Source organism: Alosa sapidissima, chromosome 11 (assembly GCF_018492685.1).
Source record: "Alosa sapidissima isolate fAloSap1 chromosome 11, fAloSap1.pri, whole genome shotgun sequence".
Classification (NCBI taxonomy): Eukaryota; Metazoa; Chordata; class Actinopteri; order Clupeiformes; family Clupeidae; genus Alosa; species Alosa sapidissima.
This window is the reverse complement of record NC_055967.1, coordinates 15540768-15556479: the sequence shown is the minus strand read 5'-3', so window position 1 is coordinate 15556479 and position 15712 is coordinate 15540768. Positions and strand designations below refer to the sequence as shown.

Here is a 15712-nt window from a genome sequence, read left to right as displayed (position 1 = left end):
GCTTCTGTGACGTCACATTGTCGCGCTACTGGTCGGGTGCGTCGAGTATGTGGGACGTTTAACACAGCAGAATTCACAATGACCAGTACATAGCAAGGCACTTCAGAGCTGCAATAGATAATCCAGGAGTATATATTGCTTTATGCACACAGAGAAACACTTCCACACTCCTAATTGAGGGGGAGGGGGGGTGCTAGATGATTATCTTCTATATTCAAAAGCCACTAGACTTTATTGCCAAAGCAAAGGCCCATGTGTTATGTATTCTTACACAGGCTGTCGCTCCCTTTGGATGATGCTGACCAAAGTGAAAAGGATATTGTAGGTAGACTTCTAATGATGTGTTGCTCTCCAGTGGCTGTTTTGTGAACTGCAATGACTTGTCTGAAGATTTAAGTAATCCTTTGTGCTCTTCAAGTTTTTGCCATTAAAGGACATTGAAGAAAAGCTGGTTGTTTTTTAAGTGTCCTCCTCCTCATTTCAGCTTTAATGAGTGTTCAGAATTTAGTCGTCTCTCATTTTCACGAGAGCCTTAAATAGTGTGCATGGTCTTGCATTTAAGAAGAGTTATTGCTTCTGAGTTGAAAGGGGACAAGAAACATTACAGCCAGTAAACTGTACTATTATATTATGATGATACTGTATTGATATTAAGTTGATACTGCAAATTGGATGGGTTGCCCTGGGCTCAGTTTTGGGACCTCTCTTATCAATCAACTATCTCCACCCACTCTGCAATATTCTTTCACATTATTATGGTGTTCACTTTCACTGTTATGATAACACTCAGCTTTTCATGTCTACAATGGCCATTGCCTCTCTTTTTCCCAGCACATTCATCACCTTCACGACAACAGTAATGAAAACAAACACATAGCATTCTGCCTCAACGCATAGCATTCAGTATGCCTCCATCCACTTTAACCTCTGACCATTGGCCGTTGAGTGTGTAATAAAAGGTATAAGAGGTTCCTTTAGATTACAATGTTGGTTCAGGACCGACTTTACAATGTTGTCTTTACAATGTTGGTGCAGGACCGTCTTTAGAATGTTGGTCCAGCACTGTCTTTACAATGTTAATCCTGGACCAACATCGCCATATTAATCCTGGACCAACATTGTAAAGATGGTCCTGGAACATCATGGTGATGTCACTCCTGGAAAATGTACAAACAAAAGTGACTGCTTTAGCCTATTACTAAGAAGTTACTAATGTTAGCTGCTAGACTAGGATACAAAAAATAGCTTGCTAATAGCAATACAAATCTATCAGTTGTTGTTAGTCTGTTTTTTTTCTTGCTACATTTCTGAGAAACTTGCCATGTTTAAACTTGTATACAATAAGCTGCAAAATATTTTGTCCATTCCTGTTCATTCCAGGTCCATTATAGGGAAGTGTGTCCAGGTACATCACAGGGAAGTTGGTCCAGGTCCATCACAGTGAAGCTAGTCCAGGTCCATCACGGTGAAGCTGGTCTAGGTCCATCGAAGTGAACCTGGTCCAGGTCCATCACAGTGAAATTTCAGTTTAATTTTCTCCTCTTTAATTTGTTTATACTATAATTTAAGGAGGTGGGACATGGAACAGCAGTTTAAAAAAAGATGATTAGTAGGTTTTTTAGTAGGTTTAGTAGATTGACATTTACCATGTTAAGCTATGGAGACTGACGGAGTGTGGGTCGTTAAGGGCACTTATTTAAAAAAATATATTGAAATATATTTTAAGTGTCAAAATGTTTTTTCTGTCAATTTTGAATATTTACATATATTTCAAAATATATTGTGAAAATATAATTCAAATATTTTATCTGTATGGGGAACTTTATATTAATGGAAACACTTTTACAGCTATAAAAATGGCAGAATCATCGATATGCATGATATTTCCATTCCATAACCGAGAGGTGGGCTACACGCTTCACAATGACGGCAAAGAGTTGTTAACGTTATGTGGTTTGTCCTTCACACGACGCAGCTTTTTGCGACAAGACACGGATGCTGCTTGACTTGGTTCCACTTCCTATATACCACATAACGAAGGATCAATATTCGGTTTTCCTTTATTTAATTTTAAAATATTCGGTCCTCGGTCGGGACGAATGAAACATACAGCTTAAAATTAAGCCATAACAACTTCCCACAACTTCAATATTTTATAACATACCATGAATGGTACTTCCAAAAGGTTTTATTAGATAGATTGGTGCTGGGTAATAAGTCTTAGTGAATGTCTGATAACAACTCTTTGTCGTCATTGTGAAGCGTGTAGCCCACCTCAAACATGGGATTGGGACAGTTCTGTTGGTTAAAAAAAAAACATTTATCTGCTGTTGACTTGTTTATCAACACTGTCATGTGGCTCACACTGTCCACTCACTTCCCCCTTTTGATGGACATTGCTAGGCAAGCTTCAAAGTGCCTCATAAACAAACCACAGTATATCAGTTTCTAAATCTGCAGTCAGCAAGTCACCATAATGTATGCTAGATCAGCCACTGTTTCCAAATATGAAATGTGACTCAACTGTACAGTACAACAGTTCAAAACTGTAACAAGATTCTGTGATTTTCACAGCATCACTGCTGTTTTTGAGAAAAATGTGTACTGTATTTGTGAATACAGTATGTTGCTGTAGTTTCGCTATGAATTATGGTCAAAAATGGTCAAACTACAGTAATAAAAATTTGCTGCGAATCATAACACAGTAATAAATCTGACTCCTCCCTCACTTGTCAGCTTTTTGAAAATTTTGAAAAAACATGGCGGAAAATCAGTTGGGGTTTTCTGTTTTCTTTTTGCACATAAATACAAAGTTAAGCTCCCAGATAGCAAGGTGACATTGATATTATGTTGATTTTCCATCCAAATCATCATTTTGAAAAGATATTGAAAAGTCATGGATTTATGGTTTACTGGGAAATTTTGACGTGGTGATTGAAACGTGCACCGCGCGACGACGTTTGAACTGTCCGGCGGCGGGAGATCATTTTTGAGCAACAGTTCAGTCAGACCAACGGTGTTCAGCACTCTGTCAAGTTCGCAGCTCCACCTTAATGGTAAGCAAGCATTTATTTATGTAACGTTAATGTTTCATTGTGAAATTGTACTACATTAAATTCGGGCATGTGTACAGTCTATGTACGTTGTACTGTCTAACTTACAAACTCATCCATGCTTGTTGGATCAACTAAGTAAGTAAGGTTTGGCTAGCTATCATAGTTGCTGTTGCTGTGAAGGTGGCATTAACGTTAATGTTTTATGTTACGTTAACGTTTTGGCAGTCTCATTTATATTAGGCCTAGCTGCTACCTTAGTTCTCAGTAAGTTACAGTTTATTATATTCATATAATTTATATAAAACATTCGCTAGTAGTGCTAGGCCTAGTATGTTACTGTCACAATGTTAGGCTGAAGATGATGTGCTGCTGGTTAACGTTAACGTGGAGGTTTAGCTGCTACCAGCTAACTTATGTAACGTTAACTCATCGTAATCAGTACATATATCTATGTGTTGCTGCCATAGACAGTAAAAGAAAGGTTGCTGCAAGCAAACATCATCAATGAGCTCACCCAGCTGGCTAACGTTAGCAGCTAAATATACCTTGCGAAACTGAGTTATGCTAACACCATCTTCAGCCTGGCATTTTGACAGTAAACTCAAAAAACATACAGTATATATATATAAATGATTATTCTAAAGTTTCACTTGTAAGTAGCCTTCAGTTTCAGTTGAAAATTGTTATCTAACACTGTTTATATTTTTTTCTTCTATTTCTGCTAGGTGCTGCTTCACTCTGCTACTGGTGGTGGATCAGGCTGACTGCAACCGTTGGTCTAACGTTAGGATGCAGCACACGAGAATTTCTAAACGGAAAAAAAGTGAATAAATGTACTTGCTTTTCAAACTGATAACAAGTTGTCAATGGTTATTTATGCAAGTTTGTGTAGCCTAAACCATACCTAGGCCTAGTCAAATTTATCCTGGCTGTAGATAAAGCAGGATATGAATTTCCCAAAATTACTGTATATAATATTACAGCACTGGTATTACTACTGTACTAAGTTACAGTATGATCCATAAGTACTGTGATTAAAAATACGGTAGACAATTCAATACTGTATACATTACAGCACTGTAGTTTGCATTTACAGTATACAGTAGGTACTGTGATTTCATATACAGTAGGTGTACTGTAGAGTGAAATACAGCAACTTGCTGGTTATTTGCTGCCAGCAAGTTGCTGTAAATTTTACGTTAAACTTTTTACAGTGTACCCAAAAAGAAAAAGTTAAAGGCTATATTGGGTAAAGTTATACTGATGTCCCTGACTTTATAGCGATAACTGTTCTTTTGTGAAACATTAAGTTACAATGTTACAATAAATTGTGAATGCTATTCTATGTTGCCAAAGTCATTCCACAATGTACCCAAACTCTTTTGCAACCAAATAAGCATGATTCTCTGAGATTGTATAATAATTATATCTGGCTTGGTGACACCTATACAGGTAAATTCAGATAAATCTCTTAGAAAAGTGTATGGCTCCATTCTCTATCAACTTGTAAAGAGACGTTGTGCACAATCCCAGTTTTTAGGAAAAAGTCCACACACTCCTTGGTATTTTCTTTTTCTCATAGTTTGGCAAGAATTACGTCATGACCTTAATTGGTCTTCCTCAAATTCACTGCAAACACAGGCATTGCACATGGTCTAAATCACCTGGCCTATAGATAGATAGATAGATAGCAATAAGGACAGTAGAAGATAAAGAATATAGTAAATATACTAAAATACAAATTATACTAAATAACACTTAATCTAAATCAATTCTAAAAACAGTATCCACATAGTGGGTAATTAATCAATCAAGAGGCGCTTGCAATGACTGAGGCAGGGACTGAGCCTGTGATTCTCTGTGCATAGTAAGGTAAGGTGCTCTGTGTGAGTGAGTGTCATGGTGATGGTGCAAATGAGTAAGTCCAACAGTGCAACAGTGCAAGAATAAAGTCTATTATATATCTATATATCTATAACTATATTAAGAAAAGGTATAAGTGTCGTCACAGTTCGGCTGTGGCATGGAGAGAGGGGTTATGCATATGTGCTAATATAGCACGCAAACAGTGAGGCAGAAGACAGTGGTAAAAAGTGGCTAATGGACAGACAGTATCCAAACATGGAGGGGGTGAAGAGGTAGACAGACTATGCGGAGAAGTCTATCTCTCCTCTTCCCTTAAGTGAAGCATTGAACAGTTCAATGGCCCTGGGAACAAATGACTTCCTCAGTCTGTCTGTTGTGCAAGGCAGTGAGCGAAGTCTTGAGCAGATCAGGCTCTTCTGCTTTACAATAGTGCTGTGGAGTGGATGACACTCATTGTCCAAGATGTTGATCAGTTTGTTCAGGGTCCTTTTGTCAGATATTGAAGTGATGCGCTCCAGTTCAGCTCCCACTACAGAGCCAGCTTTCCTTACCAGCCTTTCAAGTCACCCGGAACCTTCTTCTTTGTGCTTCCTCCCCAGCATACCACTGCATAGTAGAGGAAGCTGGCAACAACAGACTGGTAGAACATCCTGAGGAGCTTGCTGCACACATTGAAGGACCGCAGCCTCCTCAGGAAGTACAGCCTGCTCTGCCCTTTCTTGAGTGCGTCAGTGTTGGCTGACCAGTCCAGTTTATTGTCCAGGTGGAGACCCAGATACTTGTAGGTGGTTACCACCTCCACATTGACCCCATCAATGGAGACTGGTAGCAGAGTGGGCTTAGACCTGCGGAAATCCACCACCATCTGCTTGGTCTTTGAAGTGTTGAGTTGACGATGATTGAGTTTGCACCATTGCACAAAGTCCTCCATCAGGCTCCTGCACTCCTCCTCCTGCCCGTTCCTGATACACCCCACAATCGTCAGAAAACTTCTGCTTGTGGCATGACTCGGTGTTGTAGCAGAAGTCAGAGTGAACAGGGTGAACAGGACTGGAGAGAGCACAGTTCCCTGTGGCGCTCCGGTGCTGCTGATCACAGTGTCAGACAGACAGTTCTTCAGTCTGACGAACTGTGGTCGCTCTGTCAGGTAATCTGTAATCCAGGTTACCAGGTGAGCATCCACACCCATGTGCAAGAGCTTGTCTTCCAGTCTGAGGGGTTGGATGGTGTTAAAAGCACTTGAGAAATCAAATAACATGATTCTCACAGCACTTTTCCCCTTGTCTAGGTGAGAATGTGTCCTGTGTAGAAGAAGTGATGGCATCATCCACGCCCACTTTCTCCTGGTATGCAAACTGTAACGGGTCTAGTGCATGGCGGGTGCAGGGCAGGTGATGGTGGCTTAGGTCGTTGGGTGTCACCGGGATGCAGAGCTGGAGAGACTGGGAGGCTGGGAGGTGGGGGTAGGGCAGGCACGCAAACAAGAGCAGTGTCTGAGTCAGCCGGGGGTGGTGGACAGACCACTGCCATTGGAGCTGGAGCAGGGCAGTCAAACCTGTTGTAGAAGTGGTTTAACTGGTTCGCCCTGTCCAGGTCCCCCTCCACAGAGCTGCTCTTCTTCAGGCCAGTGATAATCTTCATGCCGTCCCATGCCTCCTTCATGTTGTTTTCCTGCAGCTTCTGTTCCACCTTCCTTCTGTAGTCCTCCTTAGCCTCCTTCAGCTTGACTTTGAGTTCCCCTTGCACGCGCCTCAGCTCTGCCATGTCCCCCTCTCTGAACGCCCTCTTTTTCCTATTAAGAAGGGTCTTGACATTGCTGGTTATCCAAGGCATGTTGTTGGGAAAGCAGCGTACAGTTCTGGTGGGAACAATAATGTCCATACAGAAGTTCAGGTAGTCAGTTGTGCACTGTGTGACCTCCTCTAAGTCCTCTCCATTCTGTAACACACTCCAGTGCACTCAAAGCAGTCTCTCAGAGCCTCATCCGCTTCAGGCGTCCACTCTCTGAAGGTGCGTGTGGCAGCTGGTAGCCTCTGTACTTTGGGCTTGTACATTGGCTGGAGATGAATGAGGTTGTGGTCTGACTTTCCCAGTGGGGGAAGGGGGTATGCACTGTATGTATGAGTGTGGAATCCAGTGTTATGTGATTGAAGTCGCCAGAGATAACAAAAAAGGCATCAGTGTGTTGGGTTTAAAGCCTTGCGATTGTGGAGTGGATGACGTCACACGCTGTATCCGGGAGCGCTCGAAGTGGAACGTAAACACAGACAGCAATTGCGTGCGAGAACTCCCTCGACATGTAGTACGGACAGAGACTAACCGCTAATAACTCCACATCCTTGTAGCATACAGTTTCCTTCACTGTAAAATGTCCGGGGTTGCACCATCTATTGTTTATGTACAGCACCAGTCCACCCAGGGCTGGACTGGGACTAAAAAATGGCCCGGGCATTTTTGGCCATGGTGGCCCACCATGATTATTTATACGATATGCTGAGGCACACAACATACCAGAGGATATATGCACACATTTATCATCCATTTCGGGAAAGCAATGTTTCACTAATATTACATGATAATAATAACTGTAAGCTGTATCACCTGCAAACTATAACTTTATGGCAAGCTAAAATAACACTGTAAGTTGGACACCGAGTCTACTCATAGCATTATTTGAAAACAAAGGCTATTAAAACACACATACACACACACACACACACACCACTTCCAAACCAGCAAGGACGAGGTTGTGTACAAAACTCTATAGGCTACTATTATTATGCATGTTTTAAGTCTGACTGAATAAAATTAGTCCTGTAATTATTTCCTATGTTGAGCATTCACACGCTTTTAGCCTACAATCTCCCCAGATACTATTAAGTGAAGATACACACATGCCAAAACCTTTTTTTTACTGTTACGGGCTATCATAATTTCTGTCATTCTAGTGTCTTTCTGAGTGCGTGCGTGTGTAGCCTACGTGTGCGTACCTGCCTGTATGCGCACAGAAATGTGATAGGGTTGTTTGTTGTACTGCGTCAAGATTGACAACAATTTCGACCAATCATGACTGACTTCAGATCTCAAAAAGTGGAGTGCGTTCTGAGGCCGACCACTCGTTGATTTGTTGTGGATAACTTATTTTATTCTCCTCTCCGCGTCGACGACAATCGAATAGCGCAATGTAAAATGCAGATGGCTTCTTTGCTACTGATGCATGTTGCAGAGAAACGCTCAAATGCATGTCAATCAAAAGCGGAGGAGCAGGTGGTCACCCAGCCCTCCACACACAAACAGCCCTCCCTGCATAAAACGTCCCTCTTCATTCTGCTAACATTTACAGTAGTTATTCTGACCTCTTCCTCAATTTGTCCCTGCTGGGTAACGTCTCTCTCCTCATCCTCCTCCTCGTAACGTCTCTCTCCACCTCCTCCGAATCCACCTGTACTTCTCCTTCCTCTGTCACTACACTGCACATCATACGTAACGTCTCTCTCCTCCTCCGAATCCACCTGTACTTCGCCTTCCTCTGTGTTACTACACTGCACATCAAAGCTGTGTTCCACTCCTTCAGCCTGTGCACCCACTGTAACAGTCGACCTTGGGGTGAACATTTCTGTGATTTTGACACATTTTGCTGCGTCCACTTGTAGGCTTTTTAGCCTTTTGTCTCGCAGCTTCTGTGCGCCCCCTTGCGCTTCTGTGGTTTATTAGGCCTACTATCCATTTTCACAATTTCACAGACAGAAACTCACTTCTCTACGCGGTCAGACAGCTCAAATGGCAAAATTTGATAACCCTGGGAGGGGAGGAGGAGGGCTGAGAGATGTCATTGGACTAGCCCAATGTCCGTCAAGAAAATCAACCAACGGGCCGCGTTACGTGTATTAAATACCGTCGCAGTGGATATTTTTTTAATTATTATTAATTTATGACAGCCCCGGCCCAAAAATGTGCGTCGGCCCACCGCCCGATGGCCAGTCCATGCCTGAGTCCACCACCCTTCTTTTTGCCAGAAAGTTTACAGTCTCTGTCCAAACGAGCTACACTGCGGGCAGCTCAACGTTAGAAGTGGGGATATGGCTTGTTAGCCAGCTCAGTGACAGTGGCAGGCAAGCTTGTGGCGTGATTAATGCCAAACAAATGCATAAGAACATTAGAAAAAACATTACAAGAAACATTATAGAACTTTATATAAGACCAAAACAGATCTCTAGTGTATACAAATACAGATTTGAAAAAATATAGAGTTCAATCGTTCACTAGACTTTCTGTTCACAGTCCATATTACAGAAAAGGTTTGATTACAAAATCTTCATTAAGCCCTCTTGGGGCCAAAGTTCCCTGGTGGTAGATCTAAAAAGCCTCTCTTTGTAAAAGCTGACTGTCTATGTCCCCTCCTCTTTGGTGGTTTTTGACTCTTTCTATCCCTATGAACCTCAGAGCTGAGAGTGGGTGTCCAAATTTGTTCAAATGAACAGCCAGGACACTCTTATCATCATCGTTTCTGATGTTGCTTCTGTGTTCACATCCTTGTCTTCAGAGCCCTGCGTGTTTTTCTTATGCTTTCCCACAGGGACATTTGATAAAATACACCTAATTAGTAGTGCTGCATGTGATTTTTCCTTTAACTCATTAACTCACCTGTTCCTGTTTTAGGGTGATTGAAGGAGTGACATTTCTGTGTGTGAAATTGTCCTGTGCACAGTGTCCACATGGATAATTTCTATCTGGAAATGTTGTGGTGTTGGTGCAGGTGGGCAGTCTGTTTTCATAGTCTCTGATTTTCCGTGGCCTCTTGTAGATAATAAAAATAGAATATGAAATATAATAGAAAATAAAATATATACAAAAAAAAAAACATATATATTGACAAATATGACAAAAATATACATTTTTGACACTTAAATATACATATTTTCCAAATAAGTGCTCTTACCGACCCACTCTCCGTCAGTCTCCATACCTTAACATGGCAAAAGTCAATCCCCTACTTGAACTGCTGTTTCATGTCCCACCCCCTTAAATTATAGTATAAACAGATTAATGAGGAGAAAATTAAATTGAAACAGTGATGTATTGCGTGTGTAGCAGACGTTGCTGCCATTGCATAAGGCTATTGACCATTCATTTGGGTCCAGACCAGAGCAGAGTGTGTGCAGACTGCAGAGTGCTATTTCTTATGATGGACCTGGACCAACTTTCTTATGATCAGCCTGGACTAACTTCCCTGCGATGGACCTGAACCAGCTTCACTGTGATGGGTCTGGACTAGCTTCACTGTGATGAATTTGGACCAAATTCCTTATGATGGACCTGAACCAGTTTCACTGTGATGGACCTGTACCAACTTCCTTATGATGGGCCTGGACCAGCTTCACTGTGATGGACCTGGACCAACTTCCTTGTGATGGACCTTAACCAACTTCCTTGTGATGGACCTGGACTAGCTTCACTGTGATGGACCTGGACCAAATTCCCTGTGATGTACCTGGACAAACTTCCTTATAATGGACCTGGAATTAACAAAGCAGACAAAAATATTTTGCAGCTTATTGCATAAAGGTTTAAACATGGCAAGTTTCTCAGAATTGTAGCAAGAAAAAAAGCAATTTTTTTGTATTTTACCTAGCCTAGCAGCTAACATTAGCATGAATTACCATAAGGGCTTTCAGATATAACCTCCGGAGTATGCAGAGGTTTGTCAAACGGAGGTCCTACCCTTCGGATGATTCAGATATGATGCTAACCTGCGGACCTTATACTGACCTTATACGGACCTATGTGTGAGCGACATACACGCACATTACAGAATCTCCGTGTGGTTGTCGAGTGAGGGGTGGGGGCTTGTAGAGTTCACAAGAGGCGAGATATGACGCCAATTATATGCGGCCACTGTCACAGCTGCTGTTTGTTTACAAAGTGTATGCATTATGTAGGCTAAAGAAGAAAAATCTATTGTGCGTAAGGTAATACTTTAAGTAGTCACGTAAGTGCGCACTTGAAATTGACCTACATTATTTGTATGTGTGCTTCGAATATACAAATTTATCTGTTTTCAATGTTATGTAGCAGAATTACTTGGCTATGGAACCCCAAATCTGGTTTGCGTTGGAAAGAGCATGCACAAACTTTATGGTACCAGCCAATTCAGTTGGCTAACTCAAGACTTCAAGGCCATCATATACAAAGTTTTTAGGCAACAAACAAACCCAACTTTGTTGCAAACTCCTTACGTAAATGCAATTGACACATGGGGAGAGGATGCTTTTGGAAAAATAAACCATGAAAAAACTAACCACTATTATGTTAGTAGCCTATTTTGTTTGTTGCTTTTTTTTTTTTTTTTTTTGTCAACAAACAAAATAGGCTACTAACATAACAGTGAAGTGGTTAGTTTTTTCATGGTTTATTTTTCCAAAAGCATCCTCTCCCCATGTGTCTATTGCATTTACGTAAGGAGTTTGGAACAAAGTTGGGTTTTCTTCGTTTTCATTTTCTCTAGGCATATTTATGCTCAACAAATATCAGCGAGCTCAGCAGTGAGGTCATGAAAAGGCTATCAATGAACAGAAAACCGACCGTGTTGGCTAACAATTTATTAGGCCTAAATACTCCTGTTATTGTCGTCAACGATGTTGCTGTAGGCTACTGCCTTTTCAGCGCCTTCTGCTAAGATGATTTGGTCTTTTGAATTCCTTTGGCCTTGCGATGCAGTTGTAGGCTACATCAACGTGTCTTGCCGTTCCCTTCATGTGTTCTATCACAATGCTGTCTGCCCGAACTCCGTGTAGCTCCGTGATGTCTGCATCTTTCCAGGTCGGAGATTTTCTGGACAGCACTATGCCACTCCATCATAACACTGGCATTTAAGTCAGATTTAACCCCATGGACACACGAAACGTCACCAACACACCCTCTCACTAGGTGTGAATTTTACCCGCATGTTCTACGCTTCGCTCAGACACAGTACATTTACATAATGTCCGGAGAAAATACTAGGGAGGGAGCAGTAGAACAACCGGCTAAGTTTGGACTTCCATATGACCGTTTATGTCGTTCAGATATACAGCCCCACCGTTTAACATCCGCCGAACCTCCAGTCTTACACGTATGTCTGAAAGGGCTTCATGGCAACAAGATTGCCAAATTAGCTTCAAAGCTATTTCAACTATTGGGTCCCTTCTTGGTAATAGGCTAAAGCAGTCACTTTTGTTTGTTTTTTACATTCTCCAGGAGTGACATCACCATGTTGGTCCAGGACCGTCTTTACAATGTTGGTCCAGGATTAACATTGTAAAGACTGCGCTGGACCAATTCTAAACACGGTCCTGTACCAACATTGTAAAGACAACATTGTTAAGTCCAGTGGCGGTTCTAGACTCAATTACTCCCCGGGCGAGATCCCCCCGAGCGCCCCCCCCCCCCCCCAACAACAAAAAAATCTTTTTTTTCAAACAGTCATTTTTTTATTGAGACATTTTAAATGTCATTTTTAAAGCAACAACAGGCAATTCTGCACAAACAAGCAGATGGCAAACAATGAGATGGCAAAATACTGCTTACAGCATTGCCAAATGACAATAAGGCAATTCTGCACAAAACCGTATTAGAACTTAAATAAATACACAATAGGCCTATATACATAAAAGTGGCAAATATAACTTACAATCAAATATAAAAGTAGAACAGCAATAATATTAATAAATATTAAATAAAATCACACAAATTTGAAAATATTCACTATAGACATAAAGTGTCAAATATATAGGCTTATTCACTATAGACATAAAGTGTCAAATATATAGGCTCACAATAACATTGCAAAAGATTGCTTACAGCACTGTCAGCTGACAATTTTGACAACTGTTTGCTGCTCAACAAATCAATCAGCTCATTCTGTATATGATGGCCCAGGTAGCTGTTGTGACTTGCTGTTCCTCTTTCAACACGGTCAAGGTGACCTTTCATAATGGAATCAAATCTGGCCATAAGTTCGACCTCTTTGAGAAAATTCCCATTTGATGGTGTGAACAATGTTTCTGTGTGTCCCCTTAGAGCCAAATTTCAAACTGCTAGTGACTGCACAATAGCAATGAGACGTGTCAGCACTGCTCTCCATCTCTTCCTCTCAGCCTCCAGAAGTGCCATCTCCTGCTTATCAATAGTTTTCCCACTTCTTAACCTCACTGCCAATTCCTTCCATGCTTTCATGCAATTGAGATGTTCTGGACTGTTTTCATGTGATGTGAGATAAGAACTTGCATGTTTCCAATCGGACAATCCTGAACTTATTAAATGAATGTTCCTCTTGGAAAACAATTTGCAGCAGAAGCAAAAGAGGCTATTGTTCTCCATGGAAAATATCAGCCAACTTCTTGCCATCTTTTCACCACTAACTAATGTCTTTTTAAAATAGTGGTGGTGGCAACTTCTCCCATCACTTTCACTCCTTTGGAAAACAAAATCAGGAGGCAACTTACAGGGTCCTCTGCGAACCAGTTCAGTCCGAATCCTGTCCGTCAGAAGTGTAGGCCATTTAGCAGGGTCAGTTGACAGAGGCTCCTCAGCAGTGGGGCATTCAGCTCCAGGCATTTCTATCAGACAGCATATTGTCACATTACTCAAAGCACATAGCAGAAGAACATAACTCATAGCCCTACTAAGAAATTATCAAAAATCTTATGACTACATTAAATTACTTGTTCTTGTAGCCTAGGCATACCCCCTCCACACACACACACACACACACACACACACACACACACACACACAAGGAATGAGAGAGAGAGAGAGAGAGAGATGTAAAAACCCACCTGAAGGCTCATGCTGAGGAGAAGCAGACGTAGAGGGAGATGTTTGTGGAGACATGGATTGGTGCTCATCCTCAAGGACAGGGACCACCTCAGAAGAGGCCTGTGCAGCTGATGAGGTTGATGGCTCCTCCTCATCCTGTGAAACAGGGGCTGTGGGTGGCTCATCTTGAGCAGTGGCAGAGGATGCTCCAAAGTATTTTAGAAGTGCCCCTGAAATTGAAAGTGTCATTAAAAGACTTCAGGCTACAATTTAGCTCTTATACAAAACAAAACATCCATTGATAGCAAATTTCATAAACATGCCCTTAGGCCTACATGCTAAATGCCTGCTGTCATATTAAATTAGGGAGGAACAATTAGTTCTTTGGTTACTGCCTCGAATAGGCTACTATGCTTTGCACTCTTTTAGTTATGACTGAATGATTGTTGTGATTAAACTGCTGTCACGGATTTGTTGCAAATGCCAAGTGTTCGTCTTTGAAACTAGCCTACCTACCTTGTTACATGAAAATTGCGTTGTCTAAACAGCAACGTTAACCAAAATGATGGAAATAAATAATCAGAACTTTTGAGGTTTTGACCGTTTTGTTGCAAAGCATAATCCATCTCATGGTGAAATTACTTGTTGTGTTTGTTAAAACCGAATTATTATTTTATAGGCTAAGCATAGGTATCATTGCAAGATGGCTAACAAACGTAAAAGTTATACTAGGCTAGGCCCTATCAATTAACATTGACGTTAGCCCTTTACTCATGACATGATACTGTTATTATTAGGCCATTACATATCTTTATCCTTTGCTCGTTTCTCCTGTTCTACTTTTCTTTTTTTTCGGAACTGGGCACCTGATGGCTTTGACCGCTTTCTGTCCATCGTGTTTGGCACTCGACAGTCGACAACAATCCACAAATTCCCATGATCCACTCGCGACCACAGTCAAGACCAAACCAATTCACCTGGGTGACCTCTTAATCGTTTTGTCACCTATTTTTATTAGCCATTTCACACAGTTAATTAAATGTGCAGGAATCATAGGTCTGCATTCATAACATTATGAGATGTGCGTTGTTTGGAAGAAAGTCAAGGTGTGACTGATTTTAGCCCACTAATAGACTGTTGTAGGCTACTATACAGTGGATCCCCATTCATCCCCCCTTTCCCGTTTCATTAAGGAGACCCAGAGGTGAACTGTCCCCCGCAAACCCCTCCCTTCGCCCCTTCCTCTGCACAGTGCAGTGCAGTAGGCCTACCTTCTGAGCAACAGGGGCGCCAATTCCCTAATTCCTCACACAAGTGATGGATAATAGAAAATCGTTTTGCGACGTTTATTATTATTATTCTTTTTTTTTTTTTTTTTTTTTTTTTAAGCGCTCGTGCCGCCCCCTACAAGATGCCGCCCCGGGCGACCGCCCGGTTCGCCCGTACCTAAAACCGCCACTGGTTAAGTCGGTCCTGAACCAACACTGTAATGATGATCCTGGACAAACATGATAATGTGGGTCCTGGACCAACATTGTAAAGACGGCCCCGGACCAACATTGTAATGACGGTCCTGGACAAACATGACAATGTGGGTCCTGGACCAACATTCTAAAGGCGGTCCTGGACCAACATGGCAACATCGCTCCAGGACCATGTACAAACAAAAGCAACTGCTTTAGCTTATTACCAAGCTACATTTGTAGTCCAAAAGTGTGCTCCTTAGCCAGTGAACCAACATTACACTGGCTTGGCACTTCACATAGTTGCATGCTGCATCTACCTATTAGCAAGCTAATTTGTATATCAAGCTAAAGTATGTTCCCTAGCCTAGCCTTTAAAGGAGAATTCCGGTGTGATTTTGACCTAAAGTGTGTTGAAACATGATACCGAGTGTGAACGTACAGTATGTCTCATTGCTCATCTCGTCTTGTCCCCTGCACTCAGAAATCTGGCGCTAGTTAGCCGATGCTACCAACAGTTTTTTTGATGGG

General features: G+C 41.7%; 1 long non-coding RNA gene across 1 annotated transcript; it reads right to left on the bottom strand.

Moving 5' to 3' along the window:
• Positions 1-9862: 9862 nt before the first annotated feature.
• LOC121724182 lies at positions 9863-15179 on the bottom strand. Its single transcript, XR_006035153.1, has 3 exons — positions 13739-15179; positions 13406-13519; positions 9863-10438 (listed from the first exon to the last, which is right to left on the bottom strand). It is a non-coding gene; the product is annotated as an uncharacterized LOC121724182 (long non-coding RNA).
• Between the last annotated feature and the right edge of the window lie 533 nt (positions 15180-15712).